Raw genomic sequence first — 17,623 nt, 5'->3', positions numbered from 1 at the left:
ACACATCCTGACTGATGGCAGCCCATTTCTTGCAAATCAATGCTTGGAGTTTGTGGTTTTTTGTTTGTCCACCCGCCTCTTGAGGATTGACCACAAGTTCTCAATGGGATTAAGGTCTGGGGAGTTTCCTGTCCATGGACCCAAATATATATGTTTTGTTCCCCGAGCCACTTAGTTATCACTTTTTCCTTATGACAAGGTGCTCATCATGCTGGAAAAGGCATTGTTCGTCACCCAAACTGTTCATGGATGGTTGTGGAGAAGTTGCTCTCGGATGGATGTTTGGTACCATTCTTATCTATGCTGTGTTCTTAGGGAAAATTGAGTGAGCCCACTCCCTTGGCTGAGAAGCAACCCCACACATGAATGGTCTCAGGATACTTTACTGCAGGCATGACACAGGACTGATGTAGCGCTCACCTTGTCTTCTTTGGACAAGTTTTTTCCGATGCCCCAAACAATCGGAAAGGGGATTCATCAGAGAAAATGACTTTTACCCCAGTCCTCAGCAGTCCAATCCCTGTACCTTTTGCAGAATATCAGTCTGTCCCTGATGTTTTTCCTGGAGAGAAGTGCTTCTTTGCTGCCCTTCTTGACACCAGGCCATCCTCCAAAGTCTTCGCCTCACTGTGCGTGCAGATGCACTCACACCTGCCTGCTGCCATTCCTGAGCAAGATCCCGCAGCTGAATCAACTTTAGGAGCCGGTCCCTTCTTGCTGAGGACTTTCTTGAGCGCCCTTCTTCACAACAACTGAACCGCTCTCCTTGAAGTTCTTATGATCCGAATAAATGGTTGATTTAGGTGCTATCTTACTGGCAGCAATATCCTTGCCTGTGAAAGCCCTTTTTGTGCCAAAGCAATGATGACGGCATGTGTTTCCTTGTAGGTAACCATGGTTGACAGAGGAAGAACAATGATTCCAAGCACCACCCTCCTTTTGAAGCTTCCAGTCTGTTATTCGAACTCAATCAGCATGCAGAGTGATCTCAGCCTTGTCCTCATCAACACTCACACCTGTGTTAATGAGAGAATCACTGACATGATGTCAGCTGGTCCTTTTGTGGCAGGCTGAAATTCAGTGGAAATGTTTTTGGGGGATTCAGCTTCATTTGCATGGCAAAGAGGGACTTTGCAATTAATTGCAATTCATCTGATCACTCTTCATAACATTCTGGAGTATATGCAAATTGCCATCATATAAACTGAGGCAGCAGACTGAAAATGAATATTGGTGTCATTCTCAAAACTTTTGGCCAGACTGTACAGTACCCCATTTTACCTGGTGCTGATTCACACAATACAAACAGATCTCAAAAAGGTTTTTGAAAAAAAGATGTTCAGAAATAATTATTGCAAACAAAAATGGGTGACATCTTCACTAGGACTGCTGCCTTTTACTCTTGATATCTCATGCACACTGCTCAGGCAGTAGGGTTTGGGGTGGTGAACAGAAGTGATGATCCTTGTATCCTGGTTGAACAGTTTAAGGGGGAAACAAGCAGCTCTATAAAGCTCAGTCTTTCATGCCTATCAGGATAATAAATACATACAGTAATCACCTTTCTCATGCATTCATACAGTAAGAATAAGTTTGTGCAAAAACACACAGTCATAATAGGGACGCGATTATAAATAGTGTTATAACGTTGGACATAATTTCACTGGTGCAACAGGACACATCTGTCCTTTCCTAAACATTTCCCATGTCCACTATAGCAGCAGTCTTTAGTGCTTCAACACCCCACTGACCATCCCAAAGCACCTTCCATTACCAGGGAAACACCTCTGTTCCTCAGTATAAGGTGAAATGATGGAACAGTAGAATACTGATGAGGTAAGAGGGGTAGCTAAGAAGTTTGGGTTGGGATGCGTGGAAATGGACAGACATCATTTCGGAGCAATATTTTTCCCAGTAGAAGATACAAATGCATAATAACTTGGTAACAATCAGTAGTGGTCTTATCCGACCTGCACTCCCTCGCTTTTCTACCCCATGAGTTGAGGCAAGAGGCTTGTGTTTTGGTCTCCCTTATCAGTGCAGAAAGACAGTCCAGTGTCCTTAGTGTCTTTTCAGTGTTCTTGGATCAAGTAGTACCCGGTCTTCTGTATTCATTCCTCCATTGAGCTCTCTAATTTGACTAAGCTCCAAGGTCTCTTATTCATCTCCCTCRATCATCTTAAAGGTTCACAATCCAGAAGACCCACAATCATCCCAAGCCAACACCCCCAAAGTAGTATAGTACATCCCTGATTGGCTAGCATTCCTGTAGCCGTCCCACCCCTCAGTCTWTGTCGCCCTCATTGGCTTGCATTCAAGAGTTCCTTCCTCTTTCCTGTATCCCTAGCTCCTGATAMGCTAGCGTCCCTTTAGGAAGCCGTCCAGCATGCGGTCGCCCTTCTCTGACAGCCAGTATCCGGCCATGGCGGCCACGCCCCCGATGAAGATGGCGGTAAAGACCATGTCGCCCTTGGCGGCGAGCGTTGCTAGGGCACAGATGACCACGCCAAAGAACATCTGCTGCAGGACCAGGACCTCGTCYTCAGTCATGTCATCAAACAGACCCTTCTCTGGACCACCTGYTGGAGCGATCGCGAGGAAGAGAGAAATACCATGTTTGTGATGCTGTGGGGTGGAGGTCATGCAGACATAACTATCACGTGTTTGTGTATGCGTGTGTCACTTACTCAGCGGCTGGTTCTCCACACAGATGCTGTCTCTACGAATGAAGCCGTCAGCACATTCACAGCGGAAGGACCCCTCGTCATTGAAACACGCCTCATTCAGCCCTGGACATGCTATCGCCCGCTCACTACACTCATCCACATCTGGGAGGGAGAGAAAGAAAAGCTGGACAGAGTGACCCCCATGACAAATGTATAATATAATAAAGTAGGTGAGAAAGTCAGCCTGCTTTAACAAAAGGTTAATCTGATTGGCTGAATCAGGGACGCAACTTTGGTTTTAGAAGTGGGGGGGGGGGACATAATTGTTTTATTCAGTCGGATAAACAGCCTACCCGACCACTCGGAGGCGTCCGCATGTTCCTAAAGCACTCCGTTGCCTCGTTTTGTATCACATTCCAATGATAAAACTGGGGGGGACAAAAATTCAATTTCAGAATGTGGGGGGACATGTCCACCCCGTCCCCAGTGAACGTTGCGCCCCTGAGTCGAATCATATAGTAAAGGGAGCCACACAGACAGACAGTAAARGAAGACCCAGCTGGGTTCCCTCACCGAGACATTTGGCWCCTCTGAGCTTGTATCCCCGAGCACATTTCTTACAGCGGGCTGGACCACTGCCCATACAGCCCACACATGCCTGGTCACAGCCTGGCACAGAGAAGAGAGGACTGGGTCAACTGGGTCAGCACACAGGTCTACCAACAACAAACAGGATTAGTCATTACTCTGTTACTACCAGATAGTAGAGGAAGAGCCAACAGTACCTCTGCACTCGTACGATCCATCTGTGTTGTGGCAATAGGTGTTGGAGGAACATCGAGCCAGCTCTGTGCCACACTCGTCASTGTCTGGAAACAACACACACAGCAGGAGTTAAACACAGGCACAGTACAAAAACCAACGGACGACATTACGCTTCAACYAAAACACAKYCAAAAGCCAAATACTCACCAACACACTTGTTGTCATGGAAGAGCCACCCAGGTTTGCATTCCAGACATTTGTAGTTCTCTGGCCCCGAGCACTTTTTACAAGAGCGGTAGCATGCTACAGACATCACACGGAGGAGAAATGATTGGTTTGTGAGCATTCTACATGAGATTGCTTGATAATATAGAAGCCAGGCTGTCTGGTTGATGATCAGACAGGCAAACTGTCTCTGAATGGGTACCTGCGCAGGCTGGTGTGCTGTGATTGGAGCTCTTCTCTCTGTAATAGCCGTCTGCACAGCTCTGACACAGCTGACCGAAGTACCCCGGGTCACACACGCACTCTCCATCTCCCAGACGCGTGCCCTCTCCCTCACAGCGGCCCAGACCACCACACACCCCTCCAGGACCAGACAGACACTCTGCAGCACAACAACAACACACATGGTTAATACAGTGACTCTGTCTCCTCTCGCTCGTGTGTGTGTGTGTTGGTGTGTGTGTGTGTGTTGTGTGTGTGTGTGTGTGTGTGTGTTTGTGTTGTTGTTGTTGGTTGTGTTGTGGTGGTGTTGTGTGTTATGGGTGTTGTGTGTGTGTTGTGTGTGTGTGTGTGTGTGTGTGTGTGTGTGTGTTGTGTGTGTGTGTGTGTGGTGTGTGTGTGTGTTGTGTGGTGTGTGTGTGTTGGGTGTGTGTGGTGTGTGTGTGTGTGTGTGTGTGTGTGTGTTGTGTGTGTGTGTGTGTGTGTGTGTGTGTGTGTGTGTGTGTGTGTTTTTCTCTCAGTACCTTTGCAGTTCTTGGTCCAAAACGTCCCGGGGGACAGCAGGCGGAGCTCCTCTATACACAACCACTCAAATAGGTCTGGGCCTCTTGCTGCCTACGCACACAGAGAGAGACAGTGACAAGACCAGTGATGAGAGGAAGGACAAGCACACACACACAAATAACATACTGCTTAGAGTGTGTACGTACATTCACACAGAACAGTTATAGTGCTGTGAAAAAGTATCTGATTTTTGCATATTTTTGATAATGTTATCAAATCTTCAACCAAAACCTAATATTAGATAAAGGGAACCTGAGTTTACAAATAACACAACAAAAAAAGTTATACTTATTTTCTTTATTTAATTAACAAAGTTATGCAACACCCAATTCCCCTGTTGTGAAATAGTAATTGCCCACTTACACGCAATAACTGGTTTTGCTACCTTTAGCTGCAATGACTGTGTAACAGTATAACTTTAGTACGTCCCCCTCGCCCCGACACGGGCGCGGAACCAGGGACCCTCTGCACACATCAACAACAGTCACCCACGAGCGTCGTTTACCCATCGCTCCACGGCCCTTCAGAGCAAGGGGCAACCCTACTTAAGTCTCAGAGCAAGTGACGTAACTGATTGAAAATGCTAGTAGCGCGTACCCGCTAAACTAGCTAGCCATTTCACATCCGTTACACTCACCCCCCTTTCAAACCTTCCTCCTTTTCCGCAGCAACCAGTGATCCGGGTCAACAGCATCAATGTAACAGTATAACTTTACACCGTCCCTCGCCCCGACACGGGCGCGAACCAGGACCTTCTGCACACATCAACAACGGTCGCCCACGAAGCATCGTTACCATCGCTCCACAAAAGGCCACGGCCCTTGCAGACAAGGGGAAACCCTACTTAAGTGTCTCAGAGCAAGTGACGTAACTGATTGAAACGCTACTAGCGCGTACCCGCTAACTAGCTAGCCATTTCACATCCGTTACACTCACCCCCCTTTCAACCTCCTCCTTTTTCCGCAGCAACCAGTGATCCGGTCACGGCACCAATGTAACAGTATAACTTTAGTACGTCCCCTCGCCCCGACACGGGCGCGAACCAGGGACCCTTCTGCACACATCAACAAACAGTCACCCACGAAGCGTCGTTACCCATCGCTCCACAAAAGCCGCGGGCACTTGCAGAGCAAGGGGAAACCCTACTTAAGTCTCAGAGCAAGTGACGTAACTGATTGAAACGCTAGTAGCGCGTACCCGCTACTAGCTAGCCATTTCACATCCGTTACAACTGCAACCAAATGCTTCATGTAGCGTCGACCAGTCTCTCAGATCGCTGTGGGGATTTTGGCCCACTCTTTTGCATTCAAAAGTAGAAAGTATGGAACGCCGTTTGAGGTCTTTGCAAAACATTTCACGGCACTGTATACACTCTCCTCCATAGATATTTTGGACAGTGAAGCCACAATTTAAAATTTACTATACTCCAGCATTTTGATTTGAGATCAATGTTTCATGAGACGACATTACAGATGTCAACCTTTACTTGAGGGTATTTTAATACGTATCTGTTTCACCATTTGAATGATAGCACTTTGTATATTAGTCAGACGTATTTGGACAAATTCCCTTAAAGTAGTCAAAAAGTTTAGTATTTGGTCCCATATTCCTGGCACGCAATGACTACATCAAGTTTGCGATACACAATTTGTCGGACTGCATTTATGGGTTGTTTTGCCCAATAGGAACTGAATGGTAAATAACTGCAGTAATTTCTTTCTGAGTAAATAAGATGTTTCTGAACACTTCTAAACTAATCCTGATAATGCCAAGACCAAGAAAAATCCMGAATAATGATGAGTGAGAAACATGCTAACTTCTCACTATTACCAATAACGGAAGGTTTGCATTTTGAGGGGGTATGATCTTTGAGCATCTAACTTTCTCACTCATCATTTATAATTATCCATAARCATGGTAGCATCCACATGAATMTAGAAGTTWAAAAAATYAAAAATACATTCTTATTTACAATAAAAGTGACTCCAAAATGACACAATAGATSTATTGTTCACCATTCAGTTCCTATTAGGCTAAATATAATCRGAAACAAACTGCAACTCCATCCAACAAGCTTYATATAGTCATTGAGRGCAAAGGAATATGGGACCCAATCCTAAACTTTTAACTACTTTAATACGCCGTAAGTGAATTTGTCCAAATGTGGGGACTAGATACATKAAGTGCTTTGATTTCTAAAACAGATATGAAAATGCTCTCAAAAAAAAAAAATGGAGTACAGAGCCAAATAAAAATGTTCCTTCACTGTCCAAATGCATATGGAGGGGAGTGTATATACCTGTCTCTTATACACATCTAGATGTGTATAAGAGACAGAGTCAAAAGTTTGGACACACTCACTCATTCAAGGGTTTCTCATAATTTTTACTATTTTCTACATTGTAGAATAATAGTGAAGACATTAAAAACTATGAAGTAACCAAAAAAAGTGTTAAACAAATCAAAATTTAGATTCTTCAAAGTAGCCACCCTTTACCTTGATGACAGATTTGCATAGTTGATGTCTTCACTATTATTCTACAGTGTAGATATAATAGTAAAAATAAAGAAAAACCATTGAATGATTAAGTGTGTCCAGACTTTTGACTGGTATTGCATTTAACGCATTTACAGTCAGATACAAACAGACACGCTGTGGCATACATACCGGTGGAACCACCATGTCTCCACTTGGTCCTCTATCTGCTCCAGCAGTTTGTTACAGTCAAAGTCAGATTTCTCACACGCTGCCTCRACTATCTCCAGCAACCTGGTTTCACTGAGAATGAGGATGGGAGGGGAAGAGTGAGTAATATAGTACACTTCACTAGCGAACATAGCACAGATAAAACAAATACTAGACCCTCATATCCTCCATTATGCASTCAAGGAGTATCACACACACACACAATTTTGAGAGGCTATCATACTGTGTAAGATCATAGGGGGTACTAAGCTCTTGTCTTGTCTGCCTTGGCTTAAATCAGAAGGACAACAGATTCAGGTCAGAGGCATCAAACTCAAGCCTTTATAGCGACAATAATGGTGRATTGTCCCTTCAACTACATGCTAAGGCTTGTCAGAGATTAGTAGGCCTTGTGGACTTGCCTCTGCATAAACACAGATGTTAGACTGTAGGTCCTAAAGACTGCTTATTCGTAGAGATTCTAGAGACATAGGCATAGTACCTGCGAGCATATTTAGCCAGATTTTCCTCCTCCCAAGCAGTGTTGCCACCCCCAAAATTCTTATTGGATGTTTTATCCAGTCCCTGGGAAAAAAAACAAAAAAACAAAGACCATCAGGTGAAGAAAAGAACAGAACAGCAAGGAGAGTAAAATAGCAGCTACTGACAGAGACATGAGTAATAAGCAAAACAGAGATACCAACAGATACAAAAACGCACAATATGACCGACAAACTAACAAAGAGGGAGTACAGGAAGAGAGAGACATACAGACAGACAACTTGTACCTTGATGAAGCTGTCAGTGAGCTTGCGGCAGGTCTGGCATGGTGCAGTCTGTACTCGAACCACAGACAACACAGAAAAGAGCACCAGGGCAGGGAGCAGGGGCCACAACCACAACATGGCTTGGACTACCTACCACTCAGCCACGGAGGACAGAGGAGATTCAGTACAAAGTAGTTGACCCTAACTACTGATACACAGTCCGATATTTCTTCATCACAGTGGTTATGTCACGATTTGTTACTGTGTCTTTCAATCAACCTAGTCATTTATCATACTTTGAGAACTGCTGTGTACAATGACGGGCAGCAGGATTAAATAGTGTGTGAAAATAAAGGAGGATGAGTTATACGTTTTTAGTGATCTCTAATCATAGCTATGTATTGCCAAATCCAGTTGGATCCTGTTAAGGATAAGCCTAATTAATGATGATTATTTTACATCGCTTCTGCTGCTTAGCAAAAACATAGCTAGCTAGTTAKATTCTTAGCTAGGTACGGAGCTCACTAACGTTGTTGTCCTGACTGAACCATCTAGGCTGTGGTCCAGAGGATCATCATCATTCTAGCTAGTTAACGTTAGCCAAGGTCCCGTTCGCAGTCACATCCGATAACCCTCAATCCCATCAGATCAGTGCAAGTAATATGAGATGCTGCCTACTGTACATTGCAGGACAGAAAATGTACTATGCTAACTAGCTAGCTGCTAACTAATGCACTTTTTTAAAGGAGTTTTTAGCTAGCTGGATAGCTAATGTTAGCCACCTAGCTTCAACAAAGATTTTCTGCTTCTAAAGAATGATGCTGCGCTGAATCCTACCAGCAGTTTGCAGGCAATAGACTGGGAGCGTCCTCAGCACAGTAATGCAATTACACGGTCGTTCACCGGTTTAGTTCTTCAACCATGCCATTCATTGACCAGCCACCGTATTATCTACGGTAGTTTCCCGACCGGTGCTGATGCAGGGGTTCTAGTAGCTTTTTACTGCCTCTTTTTTGGTTGAGATGCAGCTGGCAGGATACCGCCCAATCCCACTMGGACCTCAGTCTTAAACCAATCATTACTCGCCGAGTACCAAMGAGGGCGTGCCTTGATCCTAAACGACATTAACGGATCGTTTGTCCTGAGACTATTTAGCAGACAKAAAAATCACTCATGGTTATTTAGAATCAATGCAAATTTAACACTTTTTTTTTTACAAATACACGACCATGATTCAAACCACTGTAGACGGTATTGACTAGGTGGTATACAACTACGGCCAGAAGTACAAAGGACAAACGATCCGTTAATGTCATAACAGATTAGGAAAATTTATGCAGCAGGTTAGGATAATTAATGTAGCAGGTTAGGATAATTAGGTTAAGTTTAAGAAAAGGGTTAGGTTTAGCTAAAATGCTCTCCTAACCTGCTACGAAAAGTTACTTCCGTCAGTAGTTGTGCTCCATTTAGTCACAACCACTGTAGACCGATGACTGATTATGGATCACCCAGTCACAGTAATGCACCYCAACATAATGCACAAATGTATYAAATWGAATTTAACAGTGTTGGGMAAGCTACTCTGAAATCATAGTTTACCAAACTACCAATTACTTRACACTGMAAGAAGTTAAGCTACACTATAGCTACCTTTAATAAAACAAATAATTAGCTTTAGTTAAGTAATTTTGAAAAACTAGTTCACTACATCCAAGCTACTTCGTGAAAAATGATCCTATCTAAATCTGAAATAGACTAAAATTTGCAAGAACAAATCACTCTGGAGTCAGATGTTAACAGAAAGTGTCATTTAGCCTATTAAACACATTTCAAGTGAGGAAATTCTTGCCAACTTCACCCATATTATTTGAGCAAGTAATTAGCTAATAAWAAWGTAATAAACTACTGAAAACACTACCAAGATTTAGATTTAGTTAAACTACCACCAAGCTATGACAACATGTAATTTAGTTAGTAGTTGAACTACATGTAGTTCACTACTCCCCAACACTGGCGTTCAACAACTTAACAAATCACTTAGTAAAATAAGAAACTTTACAAATTAACCATATAACATTTTGAAATMAAGATAATGGTTGAGTACAACAATGTCAAACATTTACAGTTCAGAGATGAGCACCAAGCTGGGGTTGACAGTAGTGTTTGAGGAGCACAAAYGTGAATCACTTACAATATTTACAAGTCATGCTCAACTTTGGACAGTAGCTCTACAAGTGCATGATGAGATACAGTTTCAGCATGCCACCATCTCCGCAAYTCCTTATGTCCAGTATRTGATTATAGTATACTGTATAAGTGRCACAGTTACCYTCCTGTAGCAAAAGRRRCTGGTTCCTTCCTAGCRTCTCATGTCCTCTCAGACCCAGTCTATCCTGCTGGTCTTGGTGTCAGGACTAGACGGTGGGGTACTGAGACACGGCTCCAGAGGCACAGACTCCCAGGGGTCCTCCACCACTGCACCAACACAGCCCTGCAAGCTGTAACACTGCTGAACCCCCCGCAAACCCTCTCAGCCCCCCAGCAAGTACCCGTGAGGCTGCCCTGTGCCCCCCTGCCAGTGCCAATGAGGCTGCCCCACTACCTCGCCCCAAAGCCAGTTCAGTCAGGAAGCCCAGGCTCTGGGAGGGGAGGCTGAAGAGCGGCAGCCCCCTGTAGAGCTCAGGCAGGGGGCGGCCGGCCACCAGGAGGCTGGGGGGACAGAGACTRAAACTGCACCAGGGTGAAGCGTTCGCCGGCGCGGCCCTGCAGATAGTCCACAGAATGCAGGTGAGTGAAGCGCTGAAGACATCCAAATATGGAGAACGACACCCCTCCACAGACTCTCCATCCTCTTCACACCCACTCCCCCGGAGAGTGTCCCTCTCCCAGCCCCTCCTGCCCCACTCTTCTGCCCTCTCCCAGGCTGCCTGGGTCAGCACCAGCACTACCTTTGACCCCTGTCTTTGCAGGCAGTCCAGCTGGGAGTTGAGCCATGGAACAGGTCCCAGGACACTGAGCTCAGCCTGGCTCCACAGGTCAACAGACACACTGAAGCCCAGAGAGGACAGGAACGAGCCCAAACGACACACCAGTCCCGGCAGAGCCTGATCGCTGTCAGGAGGGTACAGCAACACGATATTGCTGCCGCCTACTGCGCCTGAGAGAGGGGGAGAGGTGTGTAGAGAAAAGGGAGGGAGAGGGAGAATAAGGACAGAGGGAAGGGAGGTAGAGGGAAGGAAATCAAGAGAGAGAGCGCTTATTTTTCTAAAACATTAAGTGTTTAATTGGACTCATACTAGAGACCGTGAATAGAAGGGGAAAATCATTACCTCCTATGTCATCGTCTTTCAACCATCTCCACAGGTATCCTGTGGACAGACACACATCGTAATTATGGKAAAGTCATTACGATGAGATGTGTGTGCTGTCCTAGCCTCAGTGCCAATCTGAGAAATTTGCCTCACACACTSGAAATAAAAATCTCAGGCTTGAAACCAGGCTAGTTGTATTATATTAATTTCAGTAGATGTGATTAGATAACTTCAGAGATAGCTAATAATATTATTAATATATAGTTGCATCACTAACCTTTGAGCACCGGGGACAACGTAGGCCCCAAGTACTGCCAGACAGATTAGTAGTAGCCCGATCAGGAGAGTCAGACTCCATCGGTTCCTGGATGCTATAGGAGAAGTCTATCTSATTATACAGTTTAGAGCTGGGGATCAATGCCTCATAATCCATGACTGTATCCATTATTTCTGCCAAATATCCTTCTAGCTAATAGACCACTAATCTCTACGCTGCGTGTTAGAGAGACAGAGATTAACCAATGAGCTAACCTGGTCTATACTATCGAACACTGATATATAATATGGTTAATTTGTCAGTTGAATTAATACAGTCAKCTCCAAATGTATTGGAACCCTTGATAAAGATGAGCAACAAAAATACTATATAAATGAACTAATACAAATTCTAAGATATATTGTATGCAAAAAAWTTGGGAAAATAAATGATTTTATAATAATACAATTGCACGTTGTTTAGAAAGTAATACCCCCCCCCAAAAAAAAAGAAGTGCCAAAATGATTGGCACCCCTAAAGATTGAAACAAAAAATGTAAATCTGCATGAACATTCTACTTTGTAAAGGTCGTCTCAGCTTAAGGAACTGTAATGTGGCCTTCCATGGCCTTCCTGTTTCACTGGGGCATAAAAATTAAGTAACACACACAAAATCCATTTGTCATCCATCACCATGGGGAAAGGTAAAGACCTCAAACAAAAAGACACAAATGGTTGTTGACCTTCATAAAAATCAGGCAATGGGTACCAAAAWATTACTAAAACAATAATTAAGCAATAAGGCACTTGGGAGTTTGTGATATATTGCCAATATACCACGGCTAAGGGCTGTATCCAGGCCTTCTGRGTTGTGTCGGGCATAAGAACAGTGRTTAGCCGTGGTATATTGGCCATATAGCACACCCCCTRGGCTTATTGTTTAATTATACCACTATTAGGGCAAGTATTGTAAAGTGTATAACCACTTGAACAGTGATAAACTTGCCGGTAAGTGTATCTTGTCCACACGCACAGTGAGGAAGATGGTTTGGGAGGCAATGGAAAATTGAAGGCAACAGTTGGAGAATTACAGAATTTGGTCGCATCTTGGGGGTCACCAAGTCTCCAGGGTTGCCAGAAAATATCCTTTATTGAGGGCAACCAACGTATGTAAATGCCTGGAGTTTGCGAAATGGCATTGGCACTTGGATTGGATCCGGGTGCTATGATCAGATGAGATGAAAATAGGGGTCTTTAACCACGCAAACCAGCGTTGGGTTTTTCGTCGACAAAGGATGCATATGCCAAAAATAAKCTCATACCTACAGTAAAATATAYTGGTYGATCTTTGATGTTATGGGGCTATTTTGCTTCCACTGGTCATGGGGCCTTTGTTAAGGTCAACGGCATCATGAAGTCTACCAAGTACCAGAACATTTAGCCTCTACCAGGAAGAACTTGTGGTTTCAGCAAGACAATGACCTCAAGCACACATAAAATGTGAACATATTATATAGCTCAATATTTGTATTGTTCTATATATTTTTTTTAAACATTTTTATCAAGGGTGCCAGTAATTTTGGAGGTGACCAGATAATCAATCATTATAGATAAATTGACCCTCAGGGGTGAAATTCGTACTTGCAAATGGACATATGAAGGGACCCAGCTTTGTATCCATCCCCTGTACTTTCATCTAGACAACATAAGCAGTACAGTGTCAGACACAAACACTTGCACTTACATTTCAGAGCAAATACAGGCTCACATTTTTATTTATACAGTGCATGCTGCCCAATAGCCATTGGACAAGTGTGAAGGGAAAMAAAACACCTTACTTGAACACACAGAGCAGGATGGAGTTTCACATTCATGAACTCTCCTTTTTTCTGAAAAAAGACACATCCAAACACAAACAGTAATCAGAAAACACCAGATATTCTTCTGTGGTTTAGCAATGCCAAAGTCAAGGGTTTGATTCCTGCTTGGYCCACCCATACGAAAATGTATGCATGCACTACTGGGAGTCGCTTTTTAAAATACGGAAGACACATGTTAGTTGAATGCATTCAGTTGTACAACTGACTAGGTATCCCCCTTTCCCTTTGGAAAAAAAGAGTCTGCTAAATGGCATATATTATTACACACACTATTAAAGGTAATGGGTTAAGTCGACTTTTCACACGGTTGGCATTACCCAATGTCCGTGGAGAGTGGCCGTCCACCCGGTGTGTTTGTGGTTGTGCATCCGACTCATCSTCATGGTCAGTGTTTTGTTAGAACTGTTTAATTGGAGCACAGCCACACCTCTTCTCATCAATCACGGCTTGGAGCCTGGGCACTGAGACATGAATCAGTCAGATGTCAGTCAATCAGGGGTTTAAAATGGTGGCATAAAACTAAAGCAGGCTCCGTGTGGGTGTAGACAACAGTGCACTAATGAAAACGATTGCAATTTAAACTGATAGTGACTCGCCATTGCATTCGTTCACAACACCTAGGTTTGGGGAACAACCTTTGAGACAGAAAAGGGGAGAGTGTTGTCATCAAAATACATGATCTGATGAATAAAATGCATAGCCTASAGTACAGTTGTGGTAYAAATGTATGATGTATATTATTCTTYGCGTTTTGTAAAAGAGGGGATTGTGGTGGTCCCTGAGGTAGATAATGTATAGACCTTGACTGGACTGCCATATGGTACTGGCGCCAGCAATAAGGATAGCCACATCTGCAGGAATCAAACAAACTATTACATATTGGGCGATATGTGCGGTCCACTAAACAACTCTAAAGTTCCCCCAAATAACAATCATATTTTTAGTAGACAACAGTTCAATGACAGGTGATAGAGGGAATTTACTTCAGGAGAGTTCTGGTCCCCCAGAGCTGAATGGTTCAATGTAAATGTCACTTTCTTGCAGCAATCAATGATGCGTGGGTAGCTGTAACAATGTTACAGAAGCTTCTGGAACACATCCAGTAGGAGAGACAGCAGAGGAAGAATTGTACTTTACCATGAGAAAGTGCAAAACACAGTCAAAAGGTTGAAAGACATTCAGTTAATAMGAAGTTAGCAAACACAGCGAGACCATAATTTATTTTACTTGACCGTATACGGTTCCCCCAATGAATGTGTGTGTGTGTTCTCTCTTTTGGCACAATATTTTTTCTTACCTGTTGGGCTGGGTGGCATCCCTAGGGCATTCCTTTCACCCACTTCCTTCTGCTTAGAGTTGTAATCTTTGTCACTGTGGTCAGCAGACACTTCCTGGTCCTCATGCTGATCTGGGACTGCAGAAACAGCAACACCATGTCATGTGCTGAGAACAGCAGACACACAAAAGTCCCAGGCACAGTGACYTCCTGTTGGAGTTAACGTTAGTCCTGTTAGATGTAGTGGTAGTGTTATGGTTAAGGACTGAGGAATAATGCATCACAGTGTAGTCTCCCTGGGCAGGCTTGTTGCCTCCCACAATGTYTCAKGGGTTCACTGGACTAATCACAGTGTCTTGGACGAGAGAGAGTTTGCTGCAGCTAAATGCTGCCTTTGATCGTGAATAAGACCTGGACTTGCAGGCAGGGTTTGCAGTCATGTCTGTTGGTGCAACACAGAAACACTCTAAGCTCCAACCACCTAACATTCACTGGACCTTTCATGGCAGGAAGGGCAACATCTGAGAGCGATAACTTATCACAATTTAAAATATTTTACTGAGTTACAGTTCATATAAGGAAATCAGTCAATTGAAATAAATGTATTAGGACCTAATCTAACCACTGGGGAGCCAGGCCCAGCCAATAAGAATGCATTCCCCACAAAAGGGTTTTGTTACAGATAGAAAGACTCCTCAGCACCCCCACCCCCAATATTACATTCCTGCATACAGCATTTTAAAGTGGCCTTTTATTGTCCCCAGCACAAGGTGCACCTGTGTAATGATCATGCTGTTTAATCAGCTTCTTGATATGCCACACCTGTCAGCTGGATGGATTATCTTGGCAAAGGAGAAATGCTAAATTTACAGGGKTGTAAACACATTTTGGAGAAATACGTTTTTTGTGCGTATGGACATTTCTGGGATTTTGTATTTCAGCCCATGAAACATGGGACCAACACTTTACATGTTGCATTTATATTTTTGCTCAGTGTAATTTGGCTTATAATGCACTATATGTATTATGCTTTCTTTGGATGATCTCACCTTTTACACTGCAGTCAGTCAGGCCCTAAGGAGAGAGCACAGAGAGATTGATTTCCTACAAACAGACCAGGCAGGATGGAGTTTGGTAAACTCTGTTCTACAGTACAGACTGAGCTACAGCATGTCAATAAAAACACTCATCTGTTCACTCAAACGGATCAAGCATCTAACCAGTGCACATACACCAGACTGGGCTCCTGAGTGGCGCAGCGGATTAAGGCACTGCATCTCAGTGCTAGAGGTGTCACTACAGTCCCTGATTCAAATCCAGGCTGAATCACATCTGGCTGTGATTGGGAGTCCCATAGGGTGGTGCACAATTGGCCCAGCGCTGGCCTGGTTTGGCAGGGATAGGCTGTCATTGTAAATAAGAATTTGTTGTTAATTGACTTGCCTAGTTAAATAAAGACMAGATCAGGAATTTGGTTAATGCAGGTTAAGGTTCATTGTGATGTTTTCTTTCTGACAGTCTCTGACTACATAAGACAAATTACTGTGCATGGTGTGTGCAAGTGAACTAAAGCTTGTCTGTGTGGTTGGGTTTTTGCATGTGCCCCACACACACACACACACACACACACACACACACACACACACACACACACACACAACATGAATTTGCATGTGGCTAAAGAAAGCCACACGAAGCATGCACACTAAACAAATAAAATAATATATATATATCTATACAATCATACGTGTGTGCAATAGCTATCCATACCTTATCAGTATTTACAACCTAATTACAATACTTGCGATATTATCTTTAGAATTGAAATTATTTGAAACACACTCGATTAACAATTTAAGAAAACCTAAGAGGCCTAATGTCAATGTCAATACACGATGTGCACCGTGTGTRATCTCCAGCGTACCTGCCGACGGGGACCGTAGCTGCAGCAGTAAGAGTAGGACAACATGAACCCAAAGGAACATGCGAGCCATTGGCTCTACAGCACCCTGACAGCGCTTCTGCCTCCAGGTCSGCGCTTCCTTTTTCTGCGCTCTGTCCCGAAGAGTCCGGAAGTGGAGCTGGTTGCGATGATCACACGGATTCCCACATCTAGAGGCAAAAAAATCATATACTCGTCACATCCCGACGTTTACTGGCAGTCCTCCAAAGGCACAGTGTTTCTCAGTGATTTCTTCATTGTCATCAATTAAAAAATTAAACATGGTACATTTTTGTACATAAGATACATTTCTCACGCACAGGACTAACTAATACATGTGTGTATAGGCATATTGATGCACTGCAATTCATTCATATTACAATTTCACATTGTTGTGTCAACATGCACCTGTTGTTTCAGGTAAATCAAAAGTTAGTTAGCTAGTCCCACGGATGCTCTGTGGCACTTCAATCCAATCTCCTGGAAATAACAGTGTGAATGGCGAGTGTGTGACAGTCAGGAGGACGACAGAGGGAGGAGGTATGTTCACCTGAAAAGGTGGCTCAATTGTGCTGCATGGAGTTGCCAGTTAGATTTCCATGATCAATGCAATTTCGCTTTTTTAGTAACCCATGACAGTCCAGTGGTTGTGGTTCTGATTTACAGAGGCGTCATTCCCATAGGCGAATCAAGGGCACGTGCTCTCTCAGATCTGTTCCGTTACCAATACAGTATACACATAAAGTGTCTGTAGAAAGCAAAAAGGATAAATATCAAGGAAATTTACAAAAGAACACATTTTTACTAATGTACAAAATAGCATTTCAAAGTACATGGGGTAAAGTCATTAAACACAGAATACAGTTCATTTAAACCTTCAATGACAACTGATCTGCCCCTGTTTGCTGCATATAATTGCAAACATTACTTACTTCTCTGGGTAGAACAATTGTCTTATGGTAGGGTGGCTTGGGGATAAACAACCCCCAGGGTTTAGCACCCCCCTCCTGTAATTCTCACAGAAARKWCTTTATCTATGTCCCCATTTTTTAAAACACTTTCCATAA

General features: G+C 43.5%; 2 pseudogenes; both read right to left on the bottom strand.

Annotated features, from left to right (window-relative positions):
* Nucleotides 1-2,061: 2,061 nt before the first annotated feature.
* On the bottom strand, nucleotides 2,062-8,935 carry LOC112080764 (protein disulfide isomerase CRELD1-like; annotated as a pseudogene).
* A 1,107-nt stretch (nucleotides 8,936-10,042) lies between these two features.
* On the bottom strand, nucleotides 10,043-16,608 carry LOC112080763 (uncharacterized; annotated as a pseudogene).
* Between the last annotated feature and the right edge of the window lie 1,015 nt (nucleotides 16,609-17,623).

Source organism: Salvelinus sp. IW2-2015, unplaced genomic scaffold (assembly GCF_002910315.2).
Source record: "Salvelinus sp. IW2-2015 unplaced genomic scaffold, ASM291031v2 Un_scaffold16477, whole genome shotgun sequence".
NCBI lineage: Eukaryota > Metazoa > Chordata > Actinopteri > Salmoniformes > Salmonidae > Salvelinus > Salvelinus sp. IW2-2015.
Note: the sequence above shows the minus strand (reverse complement) of the source record. Positions and strands in the feature narration are given on the sequence as shown.